Source organism: Bactrocera neohumeralis, chromosome 6, assembly GCF_024586455.1.
Source record: "Bactrocera neohumeralis isolate Rockhampton chromosome 6, APGP_CSIRO_Bneo_wtdbg2-racon-allhic-juicebox.fasta_v2, whole genome shotgun sequence".
Classification (NCBI taxonomy): Eukaryota; Metazoa; Arthropoda; class Insecta; order Diptera; family Tephritidae; genus Bactrocera; species Bactrocera neohumeralis.
Genome location: NC_065923.1, coordinates 29,533,943 through 29,556,909, shown reverse-complemented (window position 1 = coordinate 29,556,909; position 22,967 = coordinate 29,533,943). Strand labels below are relative to the sequence as shown.

The 22,967-nt window shown below is 34.2% G+C and overlaps 1 protein-coding gene across 7 annotated transcripts in view; it reads right to left on the bottom strand.

The window, feature by feature from the left end:
* Positions 1–22,967, bottom strand: part of LOC126763424 (FH1/FH2 domain-containing protein 3) — a 148,967-nt gene that overhangs the window by 77,374 nt on the left and 48,626 nt on the right. The window lies entirely within an intron of this gene.

The following is a 22,967-nucleotide window of genomic DNA, read 5'->3' as shown; positions in this document are numbered from 1 at the left end:
TGAAATCTTAGTAAACGCTTTGTTAACGATTTCAAGACCGTTATCTCAGAAAATTGGCATATTGCTCCAAATACCACACTTCTAAAAGTCAGTCTTTTTGTATAATACTTGTATATAGTCTCTTTTCATTTAATTCTTCTATTATAAAGTAGTAGTTAGCCAAAAGCATACAGCAGAGATTTTCGAACTGTTTTCTTAAAAATATCGTTATCTTATTCTTTAAATCTGATCCTTAAAGGATCCCCCACAATCAATAATATACTTTAACTTTTTATTGTTGTGAACAGACAGTTTAAGAGGCAGCTGCTTGAAGTCTCCGATAAAGACAAAGAAATAAATCTATACATAGAATATTAGTTTAGATATTATTTATAGTAATCGCAAATGAAAGAATTCTTGTTTATAATTCCATAGAATATGTCCTCTATACTGGATATTTTTGAACTATTTTATAACCAAATTTTCGAAACTTTAGAAACCTCAAGTGACAAAAAGTGTCTATCATAATTTTTTCCGAGAGCTAAAGTTCTTTCAAAGAGCTTTTTGTGCCCAAAGCTCATGGAGCTTTTATGGAAATATTTGTTTTAAAAGCTCAACCGACTTTCATAGACCTTTGTTTTCGCTAGCACAACGAAATTTAAACTTAACGCGCTTAGCGCGGGAAGTTTAACGAATCTTAGAACAAAGTTTAGCTTAAAAACTTGCATAAAACCTTCGGAGATATTTCAGCTTAAAAAGTTTATGAGCTTTCATTTAATCGAAAATTCAATTTTTTTTAATGAATTGCTTTCTTTCGAATAACTAATACAATTTCTAGAAAAAAAAATTTTTCTTCGAAAACGAACGATGAAGGAACTTTTATGGAAATTATTGTTCAAAAGCTTAAAAAGTCTTTAAATTTTTTTCGTAAGCACTTTGCGTCGAAAGCTTTAATGAACTCCGGGGAACTTGCCCTTTAAAAGTTTCATGAGCTTTCACTGAACTATTTTTCGATACTTCACGAGCTTACCGAGATTTATTTGTTTCTTTAGTGGAACATTTTTTGAATACTCAATAAAGTTTGCTAGAAATGTTTGCTTCGAAAGCGAACAACCAACGAACTTTTATGGAAATTATTGAGCAAAAGCTTAACAAATGTTCAAAAGGTGTTCTTAACAAGCACCTTGTGACGAACATAGATTGAGATAACTTTTAGTTTAAAGCTTAACGAGCTTTACTAAAGTTTTTTTGTTTTAAAAGCTCAGTGAACTTTCATAGAACTTTTTGTTTCGAAAGCTCAACAAAATTCCAAAAGAAAAATTGTTTCCAAAGCGAATGTTCAATGAACTTTTATGGAAGCTCAACGAAATTTGAAAAAAAAAAAAATTTTGGTGTCCAAGGCTCAATGAACTTTCAGCAAGCTTTTTTTGTTTCTTTAATGGAAAAGAATAAACAAATGAAAATAAGTTCTTAATTATAAAGCACGTAACCAGTGTTAGTAATTATTTTTAGTGATGCAATAGGCACAATCAAGGATTCTCCACACAGAGATATACTATGCTCATATATAAGAACATGATGAGACTTTGGGAATTCGCAAAATTAGAAGAGAAGATAAACGATATCTATTCACATGTAAGTACTCAAGTTGCATCAGATTAAGCTAATTTTGAAATACTTAAAAGATTTTTGCACATTTCGTCGGAAAAGAAATCTCTTAATTACAGTGCGCATGCGCAAAAAGTTCAAAGCGCGTCTGAGAAAACAATTTCACAACTGTATAAATTAAAGATTCAACTCTTTTTGCGCTAAACACAGATGCGAAATTAGTTCATGTGACTGTTAGCGTCATAAACGCTAGCGGGCTTTCCTGCATGCGTGTGTGTGCGCATACATGTGTAGGCTTAAAATGCATCTCATTTCCGTTAACACAGTAACAATAAACATTTTTTATGCTATTGTAATTTGCTCGTAATTCCGCGAGCCAAGAAGTGTCTCCACACAGAGAAACGCAATGCAGACGCTTTGGCAGCTTTGACGTGTGTGTAATGAGTTGGCATTCTGCTAAAGTTGGTCAAAGCGGCAAAGCGATCGCGATTGTTGCGTGTCATAAATGCAGCTAAAGTTGAGGCTAAAGTCACACAAGCAAATCGACACAAGTGATTTAATGTGTGAGTATGTGTCTGTTAGTGTGTGTGTGTGTGTTCGTGCTTATGCGACAATAGCGTCGCTGGCGTCCGAAGAATTTGTAGAAGAACAAATTATAATATTGCCTTGTGCTCCACAACCGTCTTCCAGCACAGCGCCTCTCACCTCATCCGCCGTCCAGTGATTGCTGGCAACATTTATGACACGACAGTTATCAGCGCATAAACGTTGGAAAAACATAACAATAACAATAACATTAACAATAGCTATAAAATAAGTAAGTGAAATAAAAATAAGCGGTAACAATTGTGTAGAATGAGTATTTATAAAGTCGTGAGATAAATGTGCGGCACAGTTCCCTCGCCACACACACACTCACGCACACCGCGATGTTGCACCGCGTAATCGCTTGTGCGTGCGCTTGTGCATCCGTTGCTTGTTACCTCAACGCACGAGCATAAATTCACACAAAAGCGGATATACACACAAACATGTAACAATAACAATAACAACGAGTAATGCGCTCTAGCGGACATTAAGCCTTTAACTGCGCTTTGTTTTGACCCACCAACCGCTCGACGCAGCGCACTTATCAGCAAACGGCAGTATGTATATATCCTCAACTTCTGTATATATGCCTGCATATATACATACATATATAAATATGTATCTGCGTCAACATATGTTTATAAATATTTGCTCTGCCAGAAGGAAGTGAAGATTGCCGCATATAAAAGTGCGATTTTTCTGCATTTATGGCGCATTAAATGTGTACTTAGCGCAACGGCCAACACTGTGGCTTCTGTGCAATACAGTTTTATGTGCGTATGTTGCATGCAACAACTAGAAAAAATGCGCGCATTACTTGCATGCAGACATACAAGTGACCAGGTGTGAATAATGAACATAAAGGCGTCTTGGTGTGCGTGAGCATGCATTCAGAAATGTACGTGTGTGTGTGCGCATGCGTGTGACACAATTTCCATGCTGCGTCTTGGACGCCTGAGTGCAGCGGTGTCAACTCTTATTGTTCTAGCAGTTATTCGTTGTGGAGCAGCGGTGCGTGAGCACAGTGGGGTGGGAAGGCACAAACCTTGAAATAAAACAGATACAAAATCAAAATGTTCGAGAATTAAATATATGTGTCACTACTTCGATTACATGCTAGATAAGATAAGAAATACTTCCCAGGAACTTGAAAATCGAAAATATTATCAATATGCAAAATATGCTTGATTATTGCCTTAAAAATGTCCAAGATGGTGCTGTGAAAATTTCATGTGAGCCATACAGCTGTTTCGGAGAACTTATCCTCACCGACTCTAAAAACAGAGTTTCGAGAAAACGGGTTTGAGTTTCCTGGAGCCCTTTACTATAAAATAAGTTTTTAGATGCATACATTTTGGCGCATAAATAAAATATCGTAATTGTAAGAAAAATATAATGTTTCCACTAAAACTCCAATACGCAATAAGTGTTGTTTACAAGGAGAGGATTTGAGTTTTAAAGTAATTACTGATTGAAATTTAGTTAGAGATAAAGAATCTCTTCGACAATCAAATTTCGGTAGTCTACCGCAAAGCCCAAACATCTTGGATGCATAGCTTTAAAAAAAAGAGCTAAATAGTCACCTCATCAGATTTCTAATAGAGTCACAGCGCTTCATCATATCTTGTCCTATACTTTGATATTTTAGCTTCAACTTCACTATTCCTTAATCTTTTGAACTAACCTAAGCCATAGAAAGCACTTATGACTTGAGCAAAGCGTATTTTTGCATATTCTTAAAGACTGGACCTTTAAGAATATATTCCCCAAAGGAATTTTTAAAATTCCTATTATTTGCCGACTTATAGCTATTTTAGTGACGCAGCGTGCAAACCGGACTCAAGTTAGACTCAAATCTTTAATCGCGTTTTTCTCGAAACTACTATTTTCAACACTTCTGACATGATTTCTCAAGTTCTAATGAACCGATTAACTTGAAATTTGGTGTGGACCTTCTATATATATCTCTCTATGGTTGGAACAAGGATTATTAAAAAATTTTGATTTTTACTATTTTTAAAAAATTTTGATCTTTGCCAAAAAATGGGCAAAAAATTCAAACAGTCGCCATTTACTGAAAATTTTTTTTTTCCTTATCCTGGTTCAGACGATAGCGGCATTTGTACTGATTAAATTTTTTTTTTTCAGATCACCCTTATTTTCAACTCCTGCCACGCCCCCACGCCTCAATTAATCAAATTATCACACATTTTTTTTTTTTTTTTTTTTGTATTCTTAAAATATCAATAAATATCTGATAAAAAATTTGATAGTAAAAATGTTCTTAGTTTTTTTTTTATTGGACTTTAAAAAATGCCGTTAAATAGCATTTCTAGACTAGAATACCCCCTTAAGGCTTTTCAAAAAAAATGTCTGCACTCAAATTGTTGCCTACATTTTGGCGCGCAGGAAAAATACTAATATCAGTCAAAGATAATAGATAAAAATGCTTATGGAATATGGAAAGTTAAGACATTTTTTGAAGTATTTCTTTTGTCAATTAATTTTCGGGAGGGAAGAAATGTATAAAAATTGTGGTTCTATTCTATTCATATTTAATTCCAGATTTTTAAACCATAAGCGTTAATAAGGAGGGACCTCTCCCAACCGTTTGATATCAAACGAGATTTCAGACAAGGAGACTCTCCATGTGTGGCTTCTTCATTATATTGCTGTAGAAAATAATACGAGCTACAGAGCTATATAGATAAGGTACTGATGACATTGATATCATTGGCCTTAACAACCGCGCCGCTAGTTCTGCTTTCTCCTGACTGGTTAAGGAAGCAAAGCAAATGGGTCTGGTTGTGAACGAAAACAAACGAAATATCTAATGTCATCAAGCAAACAGTTGTCGCATTCGCGACTTGGCTCACAAGTGACTGTTGACATTCATAACTTTGAAGTCGTAGATAATTTCGTCTCTCTTGGAACCAGTACCAACATCAACAACAACATGTTATCCAGATAGAAGGGAGCACTTCAGCTCTGAAGGTTTTCGCTTCAGAACCTGCCAATGGAAGCAGATAAAGCGGAAGACCTCCACTGCATTGGAGAGATCAGGTGCAGTAGGACTTGGCTGCACTTGAAATCTTGAATTGGCGCAAAATAGCGAAAAATGGAAACGACTGGAGCGCTGTCAAGTTACGAAACAATAGTTCCCAGATTATTCATTAAGTTTCATAATAAAAAGTTCAGGCGAAAAGTTTAAAAAATGAAAAATAATAATTTGAAAGGAATAACTTAGAATATTAGAAACAAGTAGACAGTTGTCTTATTTTAATGAAAGAATTAAAAAGCATCATTAATGGTCTAAAACCCGACATATTCCTATAGTTTGAAATTATCATTCAGCTTATATAACTTTTGCAAACAAATATTTTTTTAGGAAATTTACAACTCGTTCACTCAAAATAGTTGCACTGTCGCAACAACGCTGGCTTACAATGTCCGTCCGTTCGTCCGCCATCAGTTTGCATTTGAGCTGACGCATTCTTGCTGTCTAAAACATTCTACAACTAATCGCTCTAAAGTAAACACTCGAGAGGTCAAACAACTTTTGGTAACACACACACACAAACACATATGCGCGCACGCAGTGACGTTTATGCCGCATTGTTGACGGCGGCAGCGGTGGTAATGGTGTCTCATAAAGGAAAATAATAATGAAAGAATTAAAACAATCTCAAAGACATGGAAAAATTCCAACTGTCCACCCGCTCTACAAAGGCACAGACAAACAAACAGTTAAGTTGTTGTATGTTGCTGTTGTTGGTAAGAAAACTAGCTCGACGCAGCTGGTTGACTGGCGCGTTGGTTTTTTGCTTTTTTGGCAGCAACATTTTTGGTTTCTTTTACTCATTTATCTTTTTTCGCTGTCTGCATTTTTTAGTTTTCCAAGTTTTTTTTTGATTTTTTTAATTTTGTTTTTGATTTTCAGAGTTTTTTTTTCCAAAAAAAAAAAATCTAAACTTCTTTAAGGCAAAGTATTTCAGAATTTTTTTCGGCTAACTTAACTTTTCATTGCATTCACAATGGATCATAGATACTTATGTATCCCTTTCAATGTTTACTTATATAAGTATGTATGCATGTATGTGTTTGTTGGCGCGCTCTATAGTCCACTGCATGACGAATTGTAATGGAATGTGTGACGTCTCAAGTGTTTTTTGTATTTTTTGTTGTTGTTGCTTTTTCGTTCTTTTTTAAATAGGTTTGAACGTTTGGTGGCCCTATGAAATGCTTGCCAACCAATTTCTTGTCATTCAATGCACTCTTTCTTCATTATTCTACTTCTACTTAACTGCTATTTAGATATACGGAAAGTGGCAGAAGTGCTGGAAGGAAGCTGCCCTTATGGACCAAGCATATTTTTTTAAAATATGTATGTATGTATGTGCTGTTTTCTTGTGCGCCGCGGTAAGCCGCTGGTAATCAAGTAATTTGTGCAGGGGCGTCAAGTAGCCGCGTGTTGCATACTCATAACTTAAGTGCGTGCGATGTGTTGGGCATAAAATCACGCTGATTAAAATGCATTTAGTCATTTGAATATTATACAACACCGCAGCGTTGCAATGAGCTAACTATGCGTTAAGTCGTATAACAAATATTAACATTGACACTTACTGAATGAAGCGGCGGAGCGGCACCTGTCGCAGCGATTGACTTTGTCGCTTACAGTGCAAAGGTTTTTTTATATACATATATTTTTTTAATGTGCTTTGAGCTTTTAAGTGATTTTATTTGAGGTTTTGGAATCTAACTCTATGAACTTTAAGACTTTTCGGTCTCTTTTGAGGCTTGTAACTGAAAATCTATCCGAATGAAAGCCAAAAAGAGTCGAAGCTCTGCTGAACTCTTGCAATTAAGCCTAGTCACCCGGTTTCACTAGAGTTCCGAGAGTGCAGGTCAACAACCAGTTCTTGAGCAGTTATAAGTCCTTCTGACCCAGATTAGAAATCAAAAAATGGCATAGAGCTTTCAGCATATTTCTTTTTGCTGTAATTGGAGTGGTTCTAACCGAATACTGCCCATCAATCACATATGCGGTAAGCTTAAAATATTAGCGGAACTGCTAGAGTTATAGTATAAGTGAATGCGAGAGAAAACCATCATACATAAGGCAAAATATATCGCCCTCATATCTTCGCTGAACCAGGCGTATCGGCAGGCATCGATATGGGCCGAAAAAGAGCAGTTTCTTGAGTAGTTTAAGGCACTTCGCCGATACTTTAGGGTCTTGTGATTCATAACTTGGAAGTTCTTTGATACTACATAATTCGAGTGCCCATGATATCTTTTACTGAGATAGGTCCCAAAATTCAACGTGTATGGCAATGTTTGTATCACCTTTATTGTACCCTGAACAGGGTATATTAAGTTTGTCACGAAGTTTGTAACACCCAGAACGAAGCGTCGGAGACCCTATAAAGTATATATATAAATGATCAGTATGTTGAGCTGAGTCGATGTAGCTATGTCCGTCTGTCTGTCTGCATATATATCGTTTTGAAATTTTGCAAATGTCATTTTCTCTTCAAGAAGCTGCTCATTTGTCGGAACGGCCGATATCGGACCACTATAACATATAGCTGCCATACAAACTGAACGATCGGAATCGAGTTCTTGTATAGAAAACTTTCACATTTGACAATGTATCTTCACAAAAGTTGGCACAGATTATTTTCTAAAATAATTATGTAATATACGAATAAATTGTTCAGATCGGCTTACTATAGCATATAGCTGCCATACAAACTGAACGATCGGAATCAAGTTCTTGTATGGAAAACTTTCACATTTGACAATGTATCTTCACGAAATTTGTCATGGATTACTATAGCATATAGCTTCCGTATAAACTGAACACATAGTTACTAAAAAAATACACCTGTGAAGGGTATATTAGCTTCGGTGCAGCCGAAATTAACGTTTTTTCTTGTTTATGATGATGGTGGAATTGTAAATACATTTTTATAAAAATGAAAAGCCGAGACAAGAAAGTGAGATCACCCACAGTTTCATAGAAAATAAACTACCGTACAGTGGACTATCTGTGGTATATCACATAAGAGTAATTCCTAAACAACGATTATCTGATTTCTAAGCTTTACTACGCTAAAATTGACTTAGCATCTCTGCAAGATGATAAAAAATTTGCTCCTTTGCATTTACTGAATGACTTGTATCTTTCTCTAATTTAAGACTGGCATACGAGTTTCGGGGTTCTATAACACATCAACTACGGACGAATACTCCTCACTTGGTGGCAGCTTGTTAACAATGCTTCCAAAATTTCATTGTTTGTGAAAAACCCAACCGAAAATCAAAACAGCTCCGTTATGCATTCATATGAGTCAGTCTCAGCAAATCAGTGATGAATTTAAATGTTACTACATACATTTACATATAAAAAAATATCCGAGTTTTCGGAGATCCACAACTTAGCTGCATAAGCATGAGCAGATTTCCCAATAACATGAAATAGAAATCATGCAACGAAATCAAAACGAATATTTTTTCCCTGAACCGCAACTGACACTGCCTAATTTGTGGCTTAAGCCGGCGACCTGATGCATTGCTGCATTTTGCTGGTGGCTGCATCGACAATGTGTGGCCCATGATTAATTGCTCAAATTTCTAGCTTTCCACACGCCACTAAATCACATGCAAATGAGTGCCGCAGGGTGAGGCAGCAACGTGTTCGACGCGCTGCTGCACGTGCATTTAGCAACATTTACGCACAACGAGCCGGCGGTGCGCCTAGCTAAATATGAAATGTATGTATGTACTTGTATGCGAGTGTGTTTGTCTATTGATTGGTTGGTAATAAATACTTTGCCATAAATCATTGCATTCAAATTGCATACGAAATTAAACAATATGAAATACCAAATAAAATTAAACAACAGGATGGCGCACATACTTACGCATATACCTGTGTGTGTGAATGTGTGTATAAACGCTTTTAGACGCTTTGGCATGCGGTGGCAGCGCAGTTGCGGCCGACCGGCGGCGCGTACCAGCGTCGAGCCACTTGAAGTGTTTGGCTTCGGTGGTCGTGTGGTCGAGTGGTCGATGCGTTAAATGGTTAAAGAGCGCCATAAAAATACATATATAAACACATATATATACCCACTTACATACATTACTACACACCAGATGCTTGCTCAGTTCATTTTCTATTCATTTTTATTTTCTTTTTTTTTTTTGTGGCTTCGCCGCTCGATTTGTTGATGAATTTATGCAAAATTATGCATTACAAAAACAAATATTAAAAAAAAATAAAAAAATGTTAACGTTGTGGCTCACGTTTTAGCTCTTTAAAACGTTTGTTTAGTTTCGCCAGCGCGTTTAACGAGCGTTTTTGTTTAAAACTTTTGCTGCCAAAGCTGAATTGTTTATGCAACGTGTGTGTGTATGTGCGCGTATGTGTGCGTTTGTGCGCTTGTGTGCGTGCCGAAATTGGGTAATTATGGTCATTGGTATTTTTTCTCATTTTAACACTTAAAAATTAGTGGAAAGCGCAGCAGCAAACTAGACAAGACAAGGTCAAGTTGAATGTCGAGTGGGCAGTGGAGCAAACTTTTGGTTCAGATAACTCAATTTGGCTGGTTAAGGACAAAACCATTAAATATAATATATATTTATGTCTGCAATTAATTTGTAGCGTTTGAATATTTCATATTTTTGCATGAATCAATATTCAAATTTTCGCACGGCGCTGCAAAGTCTGGTGACTTTACTTAAGTGAAGCAATGAATAACAGAAAAGTATAAAAATGGCTTAAAGTGTTTTGCCTTTAAAAATCATTGAACTAAGAAGTGATTTCCAATTTTGAAATTTTTTGGTTTTTCTTAAATGATTACAATCACAGCAGTCACAACTGCAGTACATATTTTTTTCACTAAATATGGGGTAGTGAAAAAAGTCTTTTCCTATTTCTAATCATAAAATAAACAAATATGTACCATTTTGGTCGACCGTTTTTTGCCATTTTTCCGCTAGAGACATCCTTTCAGTGTCAATCGAAATTTCGAAATTTCCAGAACGAAAGCGAACGAACCATCGTTGTGCTACACCAACTGATACAGCATCGTCTCCGTAAACTTCACAAATTTCATTGGTGGCTTGCGTGGCATTCTTCCTTTTTTTGGTTGAATGAAACTTAAAATCTCGCCTTTCCAACACTATATGGAATGAAAATACTTTTTCAACCACCCAATATTTACACATTTTATAGTTAATGGAGGATGGAGTTGGTGCGGGAATATACTGTCCAGAATTAGGCATAAGGCAGCCTTTTAAGTTGCCAGATCACTGCGGTATATTTTAAGCTGATGTTTTTGCTATTACCAAAGCCGCAGAGCTGACCTCTAATGAACCTGCAGGCAATTCCAGAGTCAAAATCTACGTACACGGCCAAGCAGCAATCAAGGCAGTAACCTCGTATCACATATTGCCCAGAAGTCTTTTGGGAAGCAGAGCAGCAGTGAAAAGTATTGCCAGAAGCAAGCAACTTCACTTCTGCTGGGTGCCAGGTCACAAAGGCATCGAGGGCAATGAAATAGTGGACGAGATTGCCAAGAATGGTGTACCGTATATACCCAAATACGTTATCAGCATTGGGAAGCCCATGCATTGTCTATGCGACGATTGGGACAGCAGCATGGCAAAGAAAATCAAAACCCGATGGAACGAGCTGTCTGTCTGCAAAACGGGTTGATCGGAAATACACATAATTCATATTGGCACTTGATTGAAGAAACTGTAGAAACATGATCGGAATATTAACTGGTTACTAACTGGTGGTGACACACGCCCGCAGAATCGAGAAGACTGCAAGTAATGTCGAGAGCAAGTTACTAGGGAAGAAATTGGGCATCTCTTGTGCACTTGTCCCGCATTGGCAAGACTACGCTGTAAGAGAAGAGGTATCGATAGTGTGGCCACAGAGTCTGTTGAAAATTGCGTCAAGTTCAGGCATCCTAAAGGATAACTACTCCTCATGGACCTAGTAACTGAACTCCCCTGGTATTGCAAAAGACCAAAGCTGATCTATTCGTGGCTTATTGGCCTACCAGATTAACCTAACCTAACATGTGACTATATTGATTTACTGTCTATATACTGGTCGGCAATTCGGAAAGACTGATGCAATTGCAACTTTTCATACAAGTATAATCTGGGAATACTCTGATCTCTTTTGTATAACCCAACGCTTTTATATAGCGAATATTATCTCTCACTTCTAACGCCTATAGTATGAACTTCTTTAGTTTTATATCGGTGGCAACTTAGTACACCTTCATTCCTGATATTTTTTTGGATATTGAATGATTCACGGGAAAATCGCTTGTAAATCGCTCATGTACTTTCTAATTCCCTGAAAAGGAATCATTATTTTATGCTGCTACAAGAACAATGAAAGCTCTACCGATTCATAGTTATGCAGAGCTCGTCTATAAGCTTTCTTATTTATAGACTTATACTATATGCATATATAAATTTCAATGGTTCTTTTCCATCTCTAACAAGTTGTATAATGAAGTTTTAATTAATACTATGAAGTACGTAGATTTACTGAGGCTATTTACCATATTTTTATTTTACAAAAAAAGCAAGGTATCTACGATATGGAACAGTAAAGCTCTCTTTGTAAAATATTTGCATGCGCAGCCTTATTTTATGCAAAAAGCACAGCACTTACAACACTTTCACTTGTCGGCAATGCACATGCACACCTCTACATCCCTCTAGAACACTTAGGCAGCCTATTGAGGTCAGTCGCTATCGTTCATTCTAAATAAATAATCGCTGGCAATTACGTGCGAAGGACTCGTTACTCATTTGCTCATTCCCTTGAGCACTCTAACTGTCCAACTATATATGAATATGTATATGGTATATGTATATGTATATTATTATACATTACCCACATGTGGTACATATGTATGTGTAAGCACATTTGGTAGATTGCATGCTTTTTGCTGCCATTCGGGTCATTTCAGGCGCTAACAATCAACTTTACTGTTCATTTAATGTTTTTCCCCACTTTAAGCCTCAACTATTTTCAGCCTAAATAGCCAACTACAAGCTTACATAGAAGTGAAGAATACTTATTCACATATGGGCATGTGTGTGTGAATTTATTTGTATTTGGAAAAAGTGGTTGGCAAATATTGATTTTCTGGCAGCCCTGAGGCGAGCAAACACACAGGTGTTTTATGCATGCGAAGGTGTGCATGTAACTTAATGCATGCATCAGTATATATGTATATGTACTTACATACATATGTATATAGTTTTGTGCATTAATGTGTTTATGGTTTTCACTATGCAACGGTCTAATGAACGGGGTCTTCGTTTCAGCTTGCACGTGTTCTTCCCTTGAACATTTCTTTTCTGCGAATTTTTGTGTTTTGCATTTTTTAGGCTTTTGTGCTCTCTTATGTGCATTTTGCACTTACTTTTGTTGGAATCGATATGCAACCTTCAATTGTAGCAAGCATATTGACATGAAATTTATCAATGCGCAGTCGTATTGCTGTTGGTGACATCGTTTGCGCCTTAACACCTTTGTTTACATATCTTTTTCGGTTGAGAACTTATATATAATATATACTTATATAGAAATATGTATATTTACAACAATAGAAATACTTGTATGTAAATATGGAATTTGTTGGGCCTGCAGAGCAATTGCTTAAGTTGGTGAAGGCTTTTGTTGGCAAGCTTTGCAGCTAAAGTTTTTCTAGGTTTTTTCCTTAAGAACTTGTTTTTGTATTTAACCATATAAATACATATGCATGTACATATATTTTGCCATATATTGTATATAAGATTTTGTTAGTATTTTTGTTTTAATGCATACTATGAAGAACTAAGCGATAATAAAATAAAAAAAGTAAATCCATAGTCGAAGCCAAGAAAGCATCTCCTATATCCTATAAAACCCACCATTTTTATAACCTCATCAAGGTATATTAAGTTTGCCATAAACTTAGTAACATCCGTAAAAAGGCATCGGAAATCCTCTAGAATATGAACTATATACTTATAACGTAATGACCTGAGTCGACTTAGCCATATCAGTCTGTCTGTGTATACACGAATTAATCTCTTAGCTTTTGAGATATCGATCTGTAATTTTGCACAGGTCCTTTTCTCTCCAAGGAACTGCTCAATTATCGAAATCGTCTATATCGAACCACTATATCATACAGCTGCCATGCAAACTGACCGACTTAAATGAAGTTCTTGTATGCAAAACTTTTTTATTTGGAAAATTAATTAATTTCGAAGGCAACGCTACAATCTCCGTATATATTCTTCATATTGGACCACTATACCATATACATAGCTGCCATACAAACCGACTAATCAAAATGAAAATAAACATTTCGTTATGCCCGTTTATGTTATAAAAAATGCAAGTGCAGGATATTATAGCTTCGGTAAAGCTGAAGTTAACCTTTCTTTGCATTTTAAAGCAATATAAATTATAATATAATAGTTGTTTTTGAACTCGTAACGCAAGGTTGTTCTCTGAGGTTGTGTATCTCTCTTTGGTGCAGAGGTCTTTGCTATAAGTCGGTATCGCAATGAACTTATAGTTATACTAAGTGACACTTAAAGCGATCTCTGCATACGATATCAAATCGCTATTGGTCAGATCGAAACCAAGTGCACCCTCGCAGCATTCATCCACATGGTACGATCTGAAACTTTCATTCCGTTTGGTCCTATACCATAAAGGAGCTGCTCCGGAAGGATGAAGCAGTGGGTAGGTACGCAGAGGTATTGGCAACAACTTCTCGGCATGCGCCATGCCAAGTTGCTAATGAGTGGTTACAACCTTAAAATGTTCAAATATGTAATCAACCTCTCAAGGGATAAACTCAGGTTGTCTGTCGCCTTCTACACAAGCCATTGTGAGTTCAAGAAGCACCTCTTTAACATGGACCTAGCTTCTTGTGCGAATTGCCGGTTCTGCGATTGGAGTCTGTAGCCGCAGGATAATTGCACTTGGATCCTTGTTTCCAAAAAAGGATCGCATCGCCTCAATAGCACCTAGCATCATATTGGAATTTATCAATTTTCTGTTGCCAGATGAGTCGTTGTGACATAGGAGAGAGCTGAATAGACCGTAGGCCGCGGTGCAATTCTCATTTAATTATTTAATCTAATCTAAGCCTTCCTTGATACTGAAATACTTTTTTCAGCTCTCATATATAACCAATTTTTAACCATTTTATAACCAATATATAACTAATTTATAACCAAAGCTCAAATTTTGTTTCAATACAAATACATATCAGTGGTTTCTATTATATCGCCTCTAAAGTTATTAAAAGTGATGTTACGTTATTTTGCATTATAGGCGCTAATACTTGTATAAGAATATATTTTCAAGAAAACTTCTAATCACCGTCTTTAGAAAATGTCTCTAATAAAATTTGTGTGTAGTGACCTAACAAATTCTTACATGTTCACACCTTAAGAAATGTCTGCTAAAACTATTTAAAATATTTTTTTTCTTCTGCAAAAAATAATATAAATATTTTATTATATTCCACTTTCACCAGCCGTTAATTGTCTTTATACCATTATTTTTATTTCTAAACAACATTTATTGCAAATTATATGATTCTGAGGCGTGAAGAAATTCGCAACAGCTTCTGGCCATATTTGCAGCTACACACACATTAAACTCGAAATTTATTGTGCTTCAAGTCACACACTAAAGGTACACAGCGCTGTGCAGCACAAATTTCTTCGAAAAACAAAAATTATTTTTCGCATCCCAACAATTTATTAACGTGACGAAAATATGCTGTGGTTAATCATAGGCTGCCACCAGGTAAACATGCCCCACATATTTGCCACAATACACTGCCACACATGCATACATAACTACGCTTTCGCTCTACACACACATATACATATGTATATATGAATAACGCCGCCTCGCGAGGCGTGAGAAATTCGGTATCGACTGTTTTGATGTGCTGACCGCGGCTCTTACACAAATGCCACTCACACATGCATACTCACACAAATACACTTACATTTTCTGTACGAAATTATTAGTTTTAGTTGTGTGGAAAATAAAAGCAAGAAATTTTGGGGAAGAAAGTAGTACATGTCTATTAATAATTTCATGTGTTTAACGGCTGTTTGTAACGCCCCCTCGGAGCTGCCACATGCCGCACTTCCGTGAGAATGTCACGAATTCACAGCGTAAATGTAAATAGTGTACATATTTACAAAACATATATATGTGTGTATGTATGCGTATGTAAATATTAGCTTACAGAAAAATTTTCTATTTTATTGGCGTTAATTTTCGCGAAAATTTGCCGCCCCACGCGGCCGTACAGCAACAATAATATTAGCTTAGCGAGTTTAGAGGTGAGCAAAAATGTCTACCAATACATGCACACATGTGTGTGTAATTTCACAATAGAATATTTACTCTTAATTACTTTTAACAGTGCATTTCGCTTTTGTTTCGCCTCGTTTGTATGTGTGTGTGCACTTTTTCACAAAATTTATTGAGATTTGCTGCGGATTTATGAGGTATAAGTGCGAAATAAATTCAAATAACGTCATTCTCGAGTTGAGTGACTCTCTGAGCTGATATTTATTTGCATTTGTGTGCATAGATTTGCGAATTTATGACTTGTTATACAATATAAATTTGATTTTTGCAATCAATTTTAGTATTTTTGTGAGAGAATTTATGAAACAGAATTTTGACTGTAAATTTTTAGTTAATTTGAATCGAAGAAGCATAGTAAACGTTTAAGAAATTTCATAGTCTACTGAACTACTGAAACAGCAGTCTAATTGAAAAACGCATAAGTAATGAACTAGTGAAACAGTAAGCCGAAAGTCTTTACTAGCCAACGAGTGAGCTCTACTCATTCGAAATTTTCATGAATAACAAAGCTTCTGAACGCGATGAGATGGACAAGAAGAAAAAATCATCGATGGCTACAACGGTTTCTTGTAAAAAATGTATAATTTCTCTTTACGATACTTAAGTCAACCTTGTAGTTCAAAGTTTCGCAGATTTAAAGTGTTATACGAAATTCTGAAAACCCTTAATCCCAACACCCGAAACCCAGCCTTACACCGGGTAGACATTAAGGCTTAATAACTCAATAATACCGTTTGAGTGGTTTTCGTTTAATAAAGGTAATCCAAGTAGAGGTCCTTTTTTCAAATATTTTGTTATTTTTGTTCAGTACTGTATGGCATTTCATCATAGAAAGACTTACATACTTCTGAACAACATTTACAAATCGTTCAACTTAGTAATTTAATTTTATTAAGAAAATTTCCGTTCAGGCTTATGAAAGAACTGAATCCGCTAGACCTTCCCAAGCTTCCTGGCTGAATGGGTATGTAAAAAAGGAAAATTGCCGCCTTTGGGACGGAGATCAACCTGAAGAGATTCCAGATCTGCCGGTCGATTGGCCACCAAGACGTGTAATATCACACCGTTACACTTGTCTCTGTGGGGATATGTAAAGTCTAAAGTCTACGCGGACGATCCTGCTTCGATTCAGGCCTTGGAGCAAAACTTTACGCTTGCCATTCGCCAAATACCAGTCAAAATTCTCGAACGAGTCATCGAAAATTGGACTCAACGAATAGACCATGACGACATTTGAAAGAGATAATCTTCAAATTACTTGCGAATGATAATAAACATTCCCCATTAAATTTGAAGTTTCTGTGGTTTTTCTTTAAAAAAGTAGGGTACCTGGAATTGATCACCCTATGTAACTAGTCTACATATCTGAGAATTGCTTCGGTAATAAACTAAGTTCTCTTACGATAAGAAATGAATGTAATCATTTTGACTTTGTCAAAACTGAAAAGCAGATATATCCGTCGATAGGGTGCGTAAAGTAATAACTTTAGTTTTTTGTAAGCCATAAACCAAATTAAGTACTAGAGTACCTTTGGGATCCTTTCCAACTAAGCAAATATATTTCGGCTTGACCAAGCATTCCATGCATTTCTTATAGCATAAGATAGTATAGAGTTACATTTATTTTGATTCTAATCGGTCAGTTTGTAGGGCAGGTATATGCTAAAGTGGTTCCATTAGAACATTTCTGTTCAGAGTTTGTACAGTTGCTATGGTCAATAAGCCACGCCAAAATACAAGAAGATATTTCGAAAAATAAAAAAAGCTTTTCATATGAGCATTTGATTAGGATCTATCTAGTTGTATAGCAGCTTTACCCTATAGTGTTCCGATATTGGCAGTTGCGACAGTGACCGCTTCTCGGAGAGAAATGGACGTATGCAAAATTTCAAATCAATAACTCAAAAACTGAGGGGCTACAACTGAGGGAAGTGGATATTAAGGTTTTTAAAGACTTTTGAAACAATTAACAATTACGTCTGTTCAGCATGAGGAACGAAATTAAGCTTTATTCTTCATTCTAAGACTTCGTGAAGACTGAGAAGCAAACATATATAGTACATCGATCGAAGTCGAGAAACAATATTTTTGATTCGAATAAATTTTTTACTAGCAAAATTCTTCAGTATCGTTTTTCACCTTGAAAAATGTTTATCATCATTGAACATTCTTAAGAATTCTCTTTGTTTAACCCTAACCAATAAATACAGCGCTGCTTTAATAATGCTATCGAAAGTCTAACAAATAAATTAAGACAATACAAAAAATCGCTTCTTCAAGGAATTCAATTCCAAGTGGCAAGATAATTTAATTATCATTCGATTCAAGGTAAATTGAATTTAAGAATAAAATGTACAATTTTTGTTCATTCACCTTGACTTTGGGCAAAGTAGAAAACTCTGTACGCTTAGATAAGCAGATACCAAAGTCAATAAGTGAAACCGAAATTCATGTGAGAGGGGCAAGCGTACACGCACAAAGGAAGAGACGAAGCAGCAGAAGCAGAAAGATCAGCGATAACACAAATAAAAGTGAAAAATAGAAGGAAAACCGCATCGGTCGGTTCGCCCTAGAAATACTCGTTAGCTGTGCCTTGCGCTTAGAACAGGGCTATACGCAAATTTTAATTGAAGTTGTTGAAGTGTAGACTAGAATTTGTTACGGAATTAACGTCAATCTTATCGCAGTGTAAATACTTGTATGTGTGTATTTGCTACGCTCACTGCAGTCGGAGCAACATGCCATATACACTATATAATGTATATAAAGTATGTGTAGAATCGCCTGCATGGCGTGTAAGCCCCAACGCTGCCTACTAAGCCAAATTCATGTCGGTGTTGTCGACGCAGTTGTATATTTGTCTGTCCCCCCTTACGGCGCACGAAGGTTACTGGCGATAGCAATGAGCATTCAAACTCTAAGTACTTAGTTACTCATATGTGTCTGTATATGTGTGTATGTGTTGGTGAACAATGCTTGGTGTGCGTGTTCAAATCGCAAAAGCTACAATTTAGATAGCACCAAACAAACAAGCAGCCAACCGTGCCATCAACACAGCCAGCCAGCCAGACATAACCCGCTTAGTCGCCAGTCAGTCATTCGCACTAACTTCTGGACAAACAATTGGAAACAAACATATAGCTTGGTTACAACTACCGAACTCAAAGCCAATTCACTAATAGGCAAGTGGTTGAAGGGTCTAAGAACAATACCACGCACAAAATAAGACAGTAAAAGAAGGAGGCTTGCATGTGTGTGTGCATATATGAACATTATATTATATATCATGGAGCCAAGTCGTAAACGGACTAAAAATCAGTAAGAATTCAGATAATTAAATTGACAAGCTTGACCAAAAATAAAAACGCAGTTCATGCATATTACAAAATTATAATTAGTATAAGATTTTCATTTCATTGATTAGAAATAATTGTAGTAATAACTATAGTTTTCGATCATATTTATAAAGAATATCTTCAAAATTAAACCACAAATAATCCTTCAAAGCACCAATTGGTTAAATTACCAGTTATCTATCCAACAGCGATATCAGTTAAATTACCAGTTATCTACTCAACAGCGCTATCAGTGATTTGTGATCGGACAATTCTAGCCGAAACCCTTTTGTACTTGTTATCGTCCAATCTTTTTGAACGTTGTGTATGTGTTAGTTTGCCTTTTAGTTCTCTCAATGTATTGAATTTTCGGTAACCTTAACTTGCTGGGGCTTTTCCATGAATGCAATTCGCTTTTGGTATGAATATCTATCGGCATAATATTATATTGGGAGCATGGCAAAAGGTTCTTCCACGAAAACAACGGCAGTCTTAAGCCTAAGCTTTCTTACAACTTAGTCAACAGCGGATTGGGTTGAATAAAATGTCCAACGAAAGACATTTGTGAAAGAGAAGAATATGGAGAAAAAATCTATAGAAATATTGACAGCTGTATCCATTTAGCTATCTAATATCTCAGACGTAAAAGTTTAGTAAAATGGGCTTTGAGCTGTTGTCGACCTCTATCTGAGGCGTATATATCTTATGATATATGGTATACAAGTATAAGGTCTGAGTAACAAACTCTCTGTTGCAGTTGGCAGGTAGTGATTTTCTAGGCTAGATTCGGTTTTTCGTCATGTGTGATAATCGATAAGTTTAGGAAGACTGTGAGGAAGCTTTATTGTACTATTTATATTACATTATACCATTTGTTCCCAAGGGCACTCGCAAAAGAAATTTTAGCTTCAAGTATGATTTTCACAAGCTGAAGCTTTTATCTCTATTTCACAACTATTTTAAGAAACACTAGGGTATTGGCAACAGAACACTATGGTATGGAGATCAGAACACTATGGTATCAAGAAATATGTCACATATGAATTAATAAGAAAGGAAACTTATCCAGCTTTGAAGGATCACAATCAGTCTACAGGATAACATACATATATAGAAGTCGACTAGCTGTGTTTTATGAGACGCTATGTCGGTTCTGTCGCTAAGACGAGTTTGACTAAATGGTTACGAAATATTATTCTGTTATTATTTATTATAAATAATAATTACCATTATATTATATCAATACACCCATAATTTTTTCTTTATATTAGTTTCTTTTTTTCACTTTTATTTGTTTTTTTTTACTTTTAGTTTTTGTTATTAATTTTTTCCTCTGCAATCACTCACGATTGATAAAACACACAATAATCGTGAAAATTCCACATTTGATACAGTCCATTGTATTTGTTATTGCTATTTGTTACCATTTCTTGCTTTATTGTTGTTATTGTACTACAGCTGATTAAATATTGAATGAACAAATTGTCATAATCACTATATTCGGGTTGCTACAAACAAACCGCTGCTGTTGGCAACGTAAACAACAAAAACACTAATTATATTCAAATGCGGCCAAACGTAAAAATAGCTGTAAAATTTTGGGCTTTTTCGCGCTGACACTGACACACATTTTTTATCGCCTTTATAAAGGTGCATATGTACTCGCATCGGTATGTATTTATGTTTATGTTTTTTCGTGTTTATAATTTTATTTGCATTTTGCAAAAGTTGTAAAAAATTGCTAAAGCAAATGCAATTTTTATTGCGCAAATAACGGTTGCTTTATTTCACAATGTAGGAGAATAATTTTGCATGGCATTTATTAAGCGATTGTTATTGTTTGTGAAATAAGTTTTGTTATAAAATATAAAACAAAATAAATTAACTAATAATCATTCGGAACACAGAATTCAATTATTATAATTTTTTTCGCAGAAAATATCTTTTGTATTCGATTCTTATTCGGTAAAACATATGTTCTTTCAAATTTGGAAAATTTAAAATACTTTAAAATTTAATTTTGATATAAATATTTATAAATATTTTATTTCATAAATTTTGTTTTCAGAAAAAATTAAAAGTTTTTATTATAATTTTATTAAAGTAGTGTATTTTTTTATTTTACTTGACAGAGAATTTGTTTTTAATTCAGAACACAGAAAATATATGTTACACTTTTTTGCTTAACTTCAGGATAAAAAATATTCTTAGATAAATAAAATTCAATTAGTATTTTTTAAAATATTTTTAAATAATTTTTATAGTAGTTTCGCTTTTAAGTTTACGTGACAAAATATTTTTGTTTTCTATTTCGAAATTAGTGAATACTTGCAAATTATTTTTAAATTTTTTTTCATGAAATAATAATATTTACAAAATCGTTTTTACTAGAAGTACACAGCTATTTTTTCAGGAAACGGAAATTTTTTATAAATTTTATTGTTATAATTTTTTTCGTTCATTTGCAAGAATGTAAGAAAGTAAATAAAATAGACAAATGCGGCACACAACAGTATTTTTAATTAAATATACTTGAACATAGAAAATATTTTTGCTATAATTGTGTGCTTTTGTTTACATGAAAAAATATTTATTCTTATAGTTCGGAAAATGGAAAATAATTCTAAACCATTTTTTTTTTAATTAAAAAAATACTTTATTTAAAAACTTTGTTTTTAGTAAAAAAAATGGAAAAAAATTACTTACAGGTATTAAATTAAAACAAAATTAAAAAAAGTAATTTAGAAATATTTTATTTATTTTTTATTTTATTTTCCATTTCTTATTTAAAAAAATAATAATTTTTGTGTAACCCAATTTAGAAAAAATTAATTCAAAATATTTTAATTTTTTTCGGCAAATAATAATAATTGAATTATTTTCAAACTATTTTTTCTTATTTTTATATTAATATTGTTCTTGTTGTCGCTTGAGAAGATTGTATTTTAATGTCAAAAAATATTAACTTACTTTTGCAGTTACTTTTTATTCATGGACAACATTTTTAAATCCAATGATATATTTTTTTACATTGTAAAAATAGAAAAAAACATTTTTAAATAAATTCTATTCCTCTTTCTAATACTTTAAATATTTCAATTTTATTATTATCAGTAGTGCTTTTATTTATTAATAATTCCTTTTTAATTTTAAATTTAAAACTAGAAAAATAATTTTTATTAATATCTTTTAATATACATACATATGTATTGTTTGTCTTAAAATAAATAAAAAAAATATTTTAAAACAGAAAAAGTATTCACAAATAATTATTACCTTTAATGTTTCAATTTTATAGAAAACAAAAATATTAAAAATATTTTAGAAGTGGAAAATATTTGTAACTATTATTATTTTATTTTCATTATTATAATTAGTTTACTTGAAAACATAAAATATTTAAAATTCATTTTTATTCATATACATATATTAATATATTATACGTCCAGAAAAAATTATTAAGAGATTCCTTTTCATTCGGAAAATTTTTTATACATATGTATATTGCAATGTTTTATTATTAAAATGATTCAATGTATATTATAATAATTATTTTTTTATTTAAAAATATTTTTTAATTGGGAAATATACGACAATTGCCAATTTTATTAATATTTTAATGTGAAAAAAGTTTTTTATTCCAATTTTCGAAGCTTTGATTTAAAAAATGTCAGTTAAGCTCTTTACTATATTTTGTTTAAAAAATTTGTACTTTTTTTCGATTTTCAAAAACTCGCTCGCAAAATATTTATTATGTCTAGCTTCAGCATAATGCAAAAAAATATGGCTATGAAGTAATTAAGCAAATCGACACAACCAACGTGCTGCTTCACCAAGATGAAAATAAAAACAAAAATCAGTTAACAACAAATACATATGAACATGTTAAAATATTTTTTTTCTGTTAGCGAATTAAACCAAAAGTACGCAGCAGAACATCTGCTAAAACTTCTACAAACATCAACGCGACGCAACAGCAGCGAATTTCCGTATATAAAACACATACACATGCA